Below are 7349 nucleotides of genomic sequence, written 5' to 3'. Positions count from 1 at the left end.
CGTTCCTTATATTTCAAATTTAACATCAAGTATGAGGTGCATTCACGAAAAGAAAGACACACCACAAAAGTATTATGAATTATCCGAATGGAACGGAAGTCGCTAAATGTCAAGATGTACAAGAACAGACTGCAAAAAAATTGGATGATTTATTCTGGACATAGAGCTTCACAAACCGAGCAAGTCAACATCGCATTGGTTACCTATGGCCCTTACGCAAACAGTTATTCGGCTTGGCAGTGATTGATAGAGTTGTCGGTTGTCCTCCTGGGGGATATGCTGCCAAATTCTGTGCAACTGGCGAGTTAGATCGTCAAAATCCCAAGCTGGTTGGAGGGCCCTGCCCATAATGCTACAAGCTGTCTGAATTGTGAAGAAATCTAGCGACCTTGCCGACAGAGGTAGGGATGGAAATTACTTAGACAAGCAGTAGAAACTCTTGCTTTGTTTGGGCGGGCATTATTTTGCTGAAATGTAAATCCTAGATGGCTTGCCCTGAAGGACAACAAAACGGATCGTAGAACATCATCGACGTACCGCTGTGCTCTAAGGCCGCTGTGGATGACAATCAAAAGGATCCTGCAATGAAAAGGTATGGCAACCCAGATCATCACTCTTGTTGGGCCGTATGAAGAACAACAGTTACATTGGTATCCCATTGTTGTTCAGAGCGTCTCCAGACACGTCTTCCCTAGTTATCTGGACACAGTTCAGGACGGGACTCATCAATGAAGACAGTTCCACTCCATCAATGGGAATACAGGTCGAAGACGTTTCTGGAGGCGCCCCAATAGTGCTGAGATATCAGACTGACTTCCGTTCATCATACTGCCCGACAACCAAGAGTGACGGCCTAGGATGCTATTTCTCTTCTATAACAACACCCTTTTGGTTGTCATCGATGGCATCATTACAGCACAGCGGTACGTTAACGATATTCTACGGTTACGTTCCGTTTCGTTGCCCTTCATGGCAAATCATCCTGGGCTTACATTTCAAACGTAATCGCTGCTCGTATGTGGCGTGAGTTTCTGCTGCTTGTCCTCGTTCTTGCCAAACCCTATGTCGGTGAGCAATGTCGCTGGATCTCTTGCCAATTGAGAACGTTTGAGCATTATGGCAAGGGCCCTCTAACCAGCTCGGGATTTTGACAACCTAGTTAAAATGAAATGATCGTATGGCATTGTTGGCCGGAAGGCCCCATTCGGGAGAGCTCGGGATCCGTATTGCAAGTCCTTTTTAGCTGACGCCACTCAGACGACTTGCAAGTCAATGATGATGAAGGACACACAATACCCAGTCCCCTGCCGGGAATCGAACCCGTGGCCCCTGCGTGGTAGGCGGTAACGCTACCGCTACGCTACGGAGGCGGACGACAACCTAGTGTGGAAATTAGACAGAAGTTGTCGTGATATGCCTCAGCAGGTCATCCAACAACTCTGGCACAATCAGTGCGAAGCTGAATAATTTCTTGCATGAGGGGCAGAAGTGGACCAATGCGTTACTGACTTGCTCGATCTTTGAAGCTCTTTCTCCTGAATGCAAATTTTCTGTAACTGTAATCATTTGTTTGTCTGTACATGTAAATCATATCTGCCGATTTTCATCCCGTTTGGATAATTCCTTCACGTCGGTTGTTTTTTTGTATTAGATGTTTATGTGAGAAGTAGGGATATTGTGTAGTGAGGGTGTTAATTGTCATAAGTTCGACCAAAATAGTTTTATTCACGTCAAATAATCTATTGTTACTTGGAGCCAAACCAGATTAGGGAGAGAATTAGCAAGTAATAATAAGTCAAGAATCCTGGAGGCAGATCACGGTAGGGACGGGATTATAGGAGAATGAGAGCAGGTGATGCTTCCCAAAGAGGGATCAGCTCATAGAGGTAGAGAATTTGGAACAGCTCTAGCATATAATGTATAATTAGATGGCATGAGATGATATGTTAATGAAATAGAGAATATGTTAGCATCGAAACACGTAGACACGATCATGACGATTTGAAATTATGAATTAGAGGGTAAAGTTAGAATGAATACTACTCTTCTGAGAAGCGCTCAGTTGAATTCTCCCACACATATCTGAGTACACCAAAGGGTGCGAACATTGGTATTCTTGAATTTCTGAAAAGACTGGATGAGGAAGCAAAAGAGCAGCACTGACTAACGGGATAGAACACTATGAAAATTAGGTAAGAAATGAAAGAGACAATGGAGGAAACAGTACAGGCAAAAAAGGAAACATGTCAGGACATTTGAAATTAGTAATATGAGTAAATGCAATGTCAATAAAATTAGAACAGATACCGATATTGAAGCTAAACTTCAGCACAGTATAAGATCGCCAAGAGGAGCATGAGAAACGTATCAAAAGCACTTTGAAGTGCATTAACGTTATACAGAAGATTTTCTATTTGCCAGAAGAGATAGAAAATTGTCTATTTGAAGCTATGAAACAATTAAAGGTTAGCGACTATGAAGAGCAGGAAGTAAGAAGGGTACACGTGGGATCAGATGTAACAAATCTGGTGTCAGTTGCAGAATCCAAGAGATACAGGCTGCGCTTCCTTTCAAAGATAAACATGAGAAATAAAATAACTGACCATGGAAGAAGAGTGAGCACTTGGGTAAAGATCAGGGAGGCTTCAGTGGAAAGATAGTGCAAGTGTTGGTTTGACAAGAAGACCGAAATGATGCACACAGTAGTGTACTATTCAGTAGAAGTTACGATCGAAAGACTAGTGGCAATAATTTACAAGATAGTTACAATTAAAGATGTTTTCTTAACTTATAAGGCATCAAAAAAAAAAAAAAAGAAAGAAAGAAGAGGCTCACCAGCAGAAGATACTTCAAGCATGTGAGAGGAAGAATCGTTTGATTTCACACATTTTCTCTCTGTCCACGTGTGTCAAGTGCTCAGGAATAATGTTAATAACTCACATCCCAGCATGTGGATTGCTCAGTTTGGCCATTCATTACTGCCTATGTGACTATTCATGCATAAGCTCGAATTTCTATGTGCTTATGTGGAAGGCGTAACCATGGCGAGAATGAGATCCACACCATTGAGATAGCAAACCATTGGTCAAAATCAGTGCAGGAGAGGACTGGAATGAACAAGTAAGGAGTAGACCACAAACGGAGATTATTGAAACAGAACCTTCCAATCTGAAGGATAATAACGATGTAGACAACTTGTCATCACAATGATCAGAAACATACATGGGAGTGGCTGTAGTAGGATCTGTGAATGATATTGGAACCACCTAAATAAATCTAATAAGGTATGGAGACATAGCAGAAGTATTATCAGAAGAGAAAGAGTAATTCACAACGTAAGATCTGCACACCATAATAAAAGTAATAGGAGGAGAGAGACAATTAAAAGGGATCGTGGACTCCAGGGGTCGGTCGGTTTCTGGGATCTCAGTCATAACATTTGGGATTAGCATTGGCAACAGTCGTTGGTTATTATTACCCTTGAAAACGACGATAATTAAGGTATCCATAGTGAGAAAGAGCACTGAGATGAATCAGTAGGATTGGGTGAAATGCATATGTAAAGGACTATTACTAGAATTGAATTTTCTAGTCATACCAAAGGTCACTATCAATTTAATTATTGGTACAGACTTCCTAAATGGATGCTAGACAGTTCTTGACTGTGGACATGGCGAAGTTTTATGGAAAGAAACAAATGTGCACATTCACTTCAAAGATCAGGCTGTTCATGTGCAGATACGAACAAGCTGTTTAGAAAATGATGGGTGACATAGACTGGGGGGAACTACGTGTGGCAACCAAACAAGACAACCAATGACAGAACAGTTTTCAGTGAGATTTGAAACTGAACAAAATATTCAGGAGAAGGTGCACGCTCTCCGCAAATCCTGCAAGAGAGAGGAATTGGCTGCAATACTGGAGGATAATGTGCAAGTATTTTTGTCAAAACCCACCATGATTAATAGTTTTCGGTATAAGTCTGAAGTAAATAAACATAGAAAATTTTTCGTGACATTTTATGTAATTCCTTGGTCACACAAATATAAGGTATTCTAGAAAATTACATAGATGCTTGATGATAGAGTAACTGAATCAGGTGTGTCATACTATAACAGTCCCTTGCAAGTGGTGAAAAAGGAAGATAACACAATTTGTTTAGTCCTCGAGTTTTGGCGAATCAATAGAATCATTTTATCAGAAACTGACAGGCCGCAAAAATTAGAAAAACTACTGCGGATTTTTTGATTTATTTGCGGTCGAGTTATGGCAAACTGAGTAAGAGTCATCAAGCTGACAGTATGCAACTTTTCTCGTCTTTGGTAGCGTTCATTCAAGAACCAGACAGCATTCACAACGAGTTATTACGACAACGTGTTATGAGCTACATCGATGATCTTCTAGTAGCAAAAATCTCTTGGGAGGAAAACAACAGAGTTCTTACAAAATCATGGCACCTCTATAAACATCTAGAAATGTTGTTTTGGGTTCACATAGGTAAAATTCTTAGGACACATTATCATGAGAGAGGGAATCTCACCCAACCCAGATGAGATCCAGGCAATAACTCAACACCTGAAACCCAAAACGAGGAAACAACGAGATTATGACCTGGGCTGGTAAACGTTTACAAGTGCTTCGTAAACGTGGAGACGTTGTTGAAGCCTCGTCTGTGTGAGTTATCAGGTAATAAGACATCATGAACATGGGATGCAGAAGTTGAGCGTGAATTTTGGGCATTAAAGAGAGCCCTAGCAATTGCCCCGATGTTACCATATCCCGATCTGCAGAAGGATTTTTGCATGGGAGCAGATAGTGCCAAGATTAGACCAAGGTAAGGATATTTCAGGAATACAAGGAAGTTGGAAACTGGATAAAGACGACCATAGCATTTGTAAGTAGGGTTCTCCAGAAATGTAAAAATAATTGCTCTGTGACAGAGTTTGAAGCGTTCGAACTAGTATGAGGCTTCCTGAAATTTCGTTATTTCTTGTTTGGACAAAGAACCAAAATTTATATCAGTTATAAGGCCTTGCAGTTTCTGTTAGCTACAAAATTAATGTGTGGACTACTTGATAGATAGGTTTCCTGTTTACAACAGTTTAACTTCATGATTACTCAAGTGCCAGAGATGACCAAGATTATCGAGGATGTGCTGACACGTTGCAGTGTTTCTCCTCGTCTTGTCTTCTCGGTGATTCTGTGGCAGCTGGTAAAGTTTTGTCGCGGCTGCGGTGACGGCCAGACCCCAAGAACTCGTACCGCTGGGAAGTGCACTAGACAAACAACGCAACGTATTGCTCCTTAGACATCCTCCCACACGTTTGTTGGCTGATATGGATTGTTTCTAGGCCCTGCTCACGCTATAAAGCCAATTAATGGTCGCCAGCCTAGTTTACATCCGCGACACAGGGTTAAAAGTGTAGATTTCGGTGTACCACTAGTCAATGCCCTGACGCCGTCTGACTACCTTCAAAAGCTCCCCAGTCCGACCAGTAGATTGGACAACAAACACCAGAACCACACCATTGTCAACCAGTTTCTCCCATCTCTTGTGTAAACAATGCAGGAACACAGTCTAAAGTCAACGAGGGTAAGGACGTAAACGAGAACTTCCCACTTAAAATTTCTATTGGAACACAATTCAATTTATTCTTTTTCTGATAAACCTCGCCAAGTCCGATTCATTCGTTACACAGCCCTTCCAGCTATCCAGCTGCTCCACGCTCTGTTAAGCGACCTCTTAGTTAATAGTCTTTGTATGCTCGCTAACATGAACACTCACATTGAAAATCAGCAATAGATTAAGACATCTCCCGTGCGCATGAAAGAGAATGCATTTCCGACCACTTTCTGAAGCTTCCATACACAAAAACCTTTCTGGCCCCTGACCACAAACTTCCGAAATACGCCTCCACACCACCTCCACCCCGGAATGATCACACTTTTCTCTGACGCCCTACCAGGGCTACCGACCAACTCGATTTCGAAGCATTATTTACATCTATTACTTAATGACTCTGCATGTGGTATTCAAGAAGTCAGGTTCTTTTGTGATACAGCAGAAACATTGTATCTTCTCACGTGCAGACGTTTTGGTAAATTAGCATCCAGAGCAGAGAGCAGACACTACAGTTGGTCATTTTCTTCTAATAGTCATCATAATACTGTAAAGTACTGCTGCCAGCTGACGCTTTCAGGTTTCCCAAAGGGTACCAGGAAATGCCAGAGATTCTGTGGGAAACACATTATCCTTTGAAGACCACGTAGTTGGGCCAGGCCTCCACTCATTAGCTGGATTACTGGAACCCAACCCTTTATCTTCTGACTGGAGAATACCCGCAGTTCCCTAGTCATTCGGAAACTGTCGCAGTCGCTCAAAGTAGCGCTCAGCACTCGCCGACAACAGCAGCCCTTGAATGATTCATTCATTACCTAACACTCTATTTTTCGGTGACGGATGACATTACTACTAACTGAGATAACGAAAAACAACTGAAAAATTCACGTACCATGGAGGATAAACTGGCCAGCTGGATGTTGCTTACAAAGGCCACATCTACGCTTCTCAGCTGTTGTTCGTGAACAGTTCTATGCTTACAAAGCAGAGTTTCTAGTAAATGATCTCATTCAAACATGAAAGAAAGGCAAGAAATTTGAATGTATAAGAAATAAACAAAATACCAAATCAAACCTTACGTAGTTGACCTCTACCATCTCTTGTTTCGGTTATGCGGTCTTTACTCATAATCTCCTATCTATTCTATATACAACATTAGAACAAAGTTTAAAGTCAATGAGGGAAAGGACATACACAATAACTTTTCTGCTGGAGCACATCAATGTATTCTCCATGGACAAGTCCACTTCATTCATTACACAACGCTTCCAGCTAACCAGTTGCTTCACACTTTGTTAGGCAACCTCTTTCTTAACATGAAATTACAATTAATTCAATACCATTAGCTGCTGACGGGCGTTGGTACACATCAACAGGGACAGTTGAAAATGTGTGCCCCAACCGGGACTCGAACCCGGGATCTCCTGCTTACATGGCAGACGCTCTATTCATCTGAGCCACCGAGGGCACAGTGGATACTGCAACTGCAGGGATTTATCGCCGGCACGCTCCCCGTGAGACCCACATTCTCAACTTATAGTCCACGTACTATATTCGTTGTGCCCCTGCCATTATACCCATTACTCGCGGCAGACAATCCACCGAGTCCCGTAAGAGTTCAGGCAATTCGTGTGCATCCGCACTGAAGAGAGTCATCAGCCGATTAGACTTTAACGATATGAAGATGGCATCTGTTCTTCCGGACATGTCCGAAAGAACAGATGCCATC

General features: G+C 42.1%; 1 non-coding gene across 1 annotated transcript; it reads right to left on the bottom strand.

The window, feature by feature from the left end:
• Positions 1 to 7013: 7013 nt before the first annotated feature.
• On the bottom strand, positions 7014 to 7088 carry Trnat-ugu. Its single transcript has one exon. It is a non-coding gene; the product is annotated as a tRNA-Thr (tRNA).
• Positions 7089 to 7349: the final 261 nt, after the last annotated feature.

The sequence above is a fragment of the Schistocerca piceifrons genome, chromosome 1 (genome assembly GCF_021461385.2).
Source record: "Schistocerca piceifrons isolate TAMUIC-IGC-003096 chromosome 1, iqSchPice1.1, whole genome shotgun sequence".
NCBI lineage: Eukaryota > Metazoa > Arthropoda > Insecta > Orthoptera > Acrididae > Schistocerca > Schistocerca piceifrons.
This window is presented reverse-complemented; position numbering and strand designations above follow the sequence as displayed.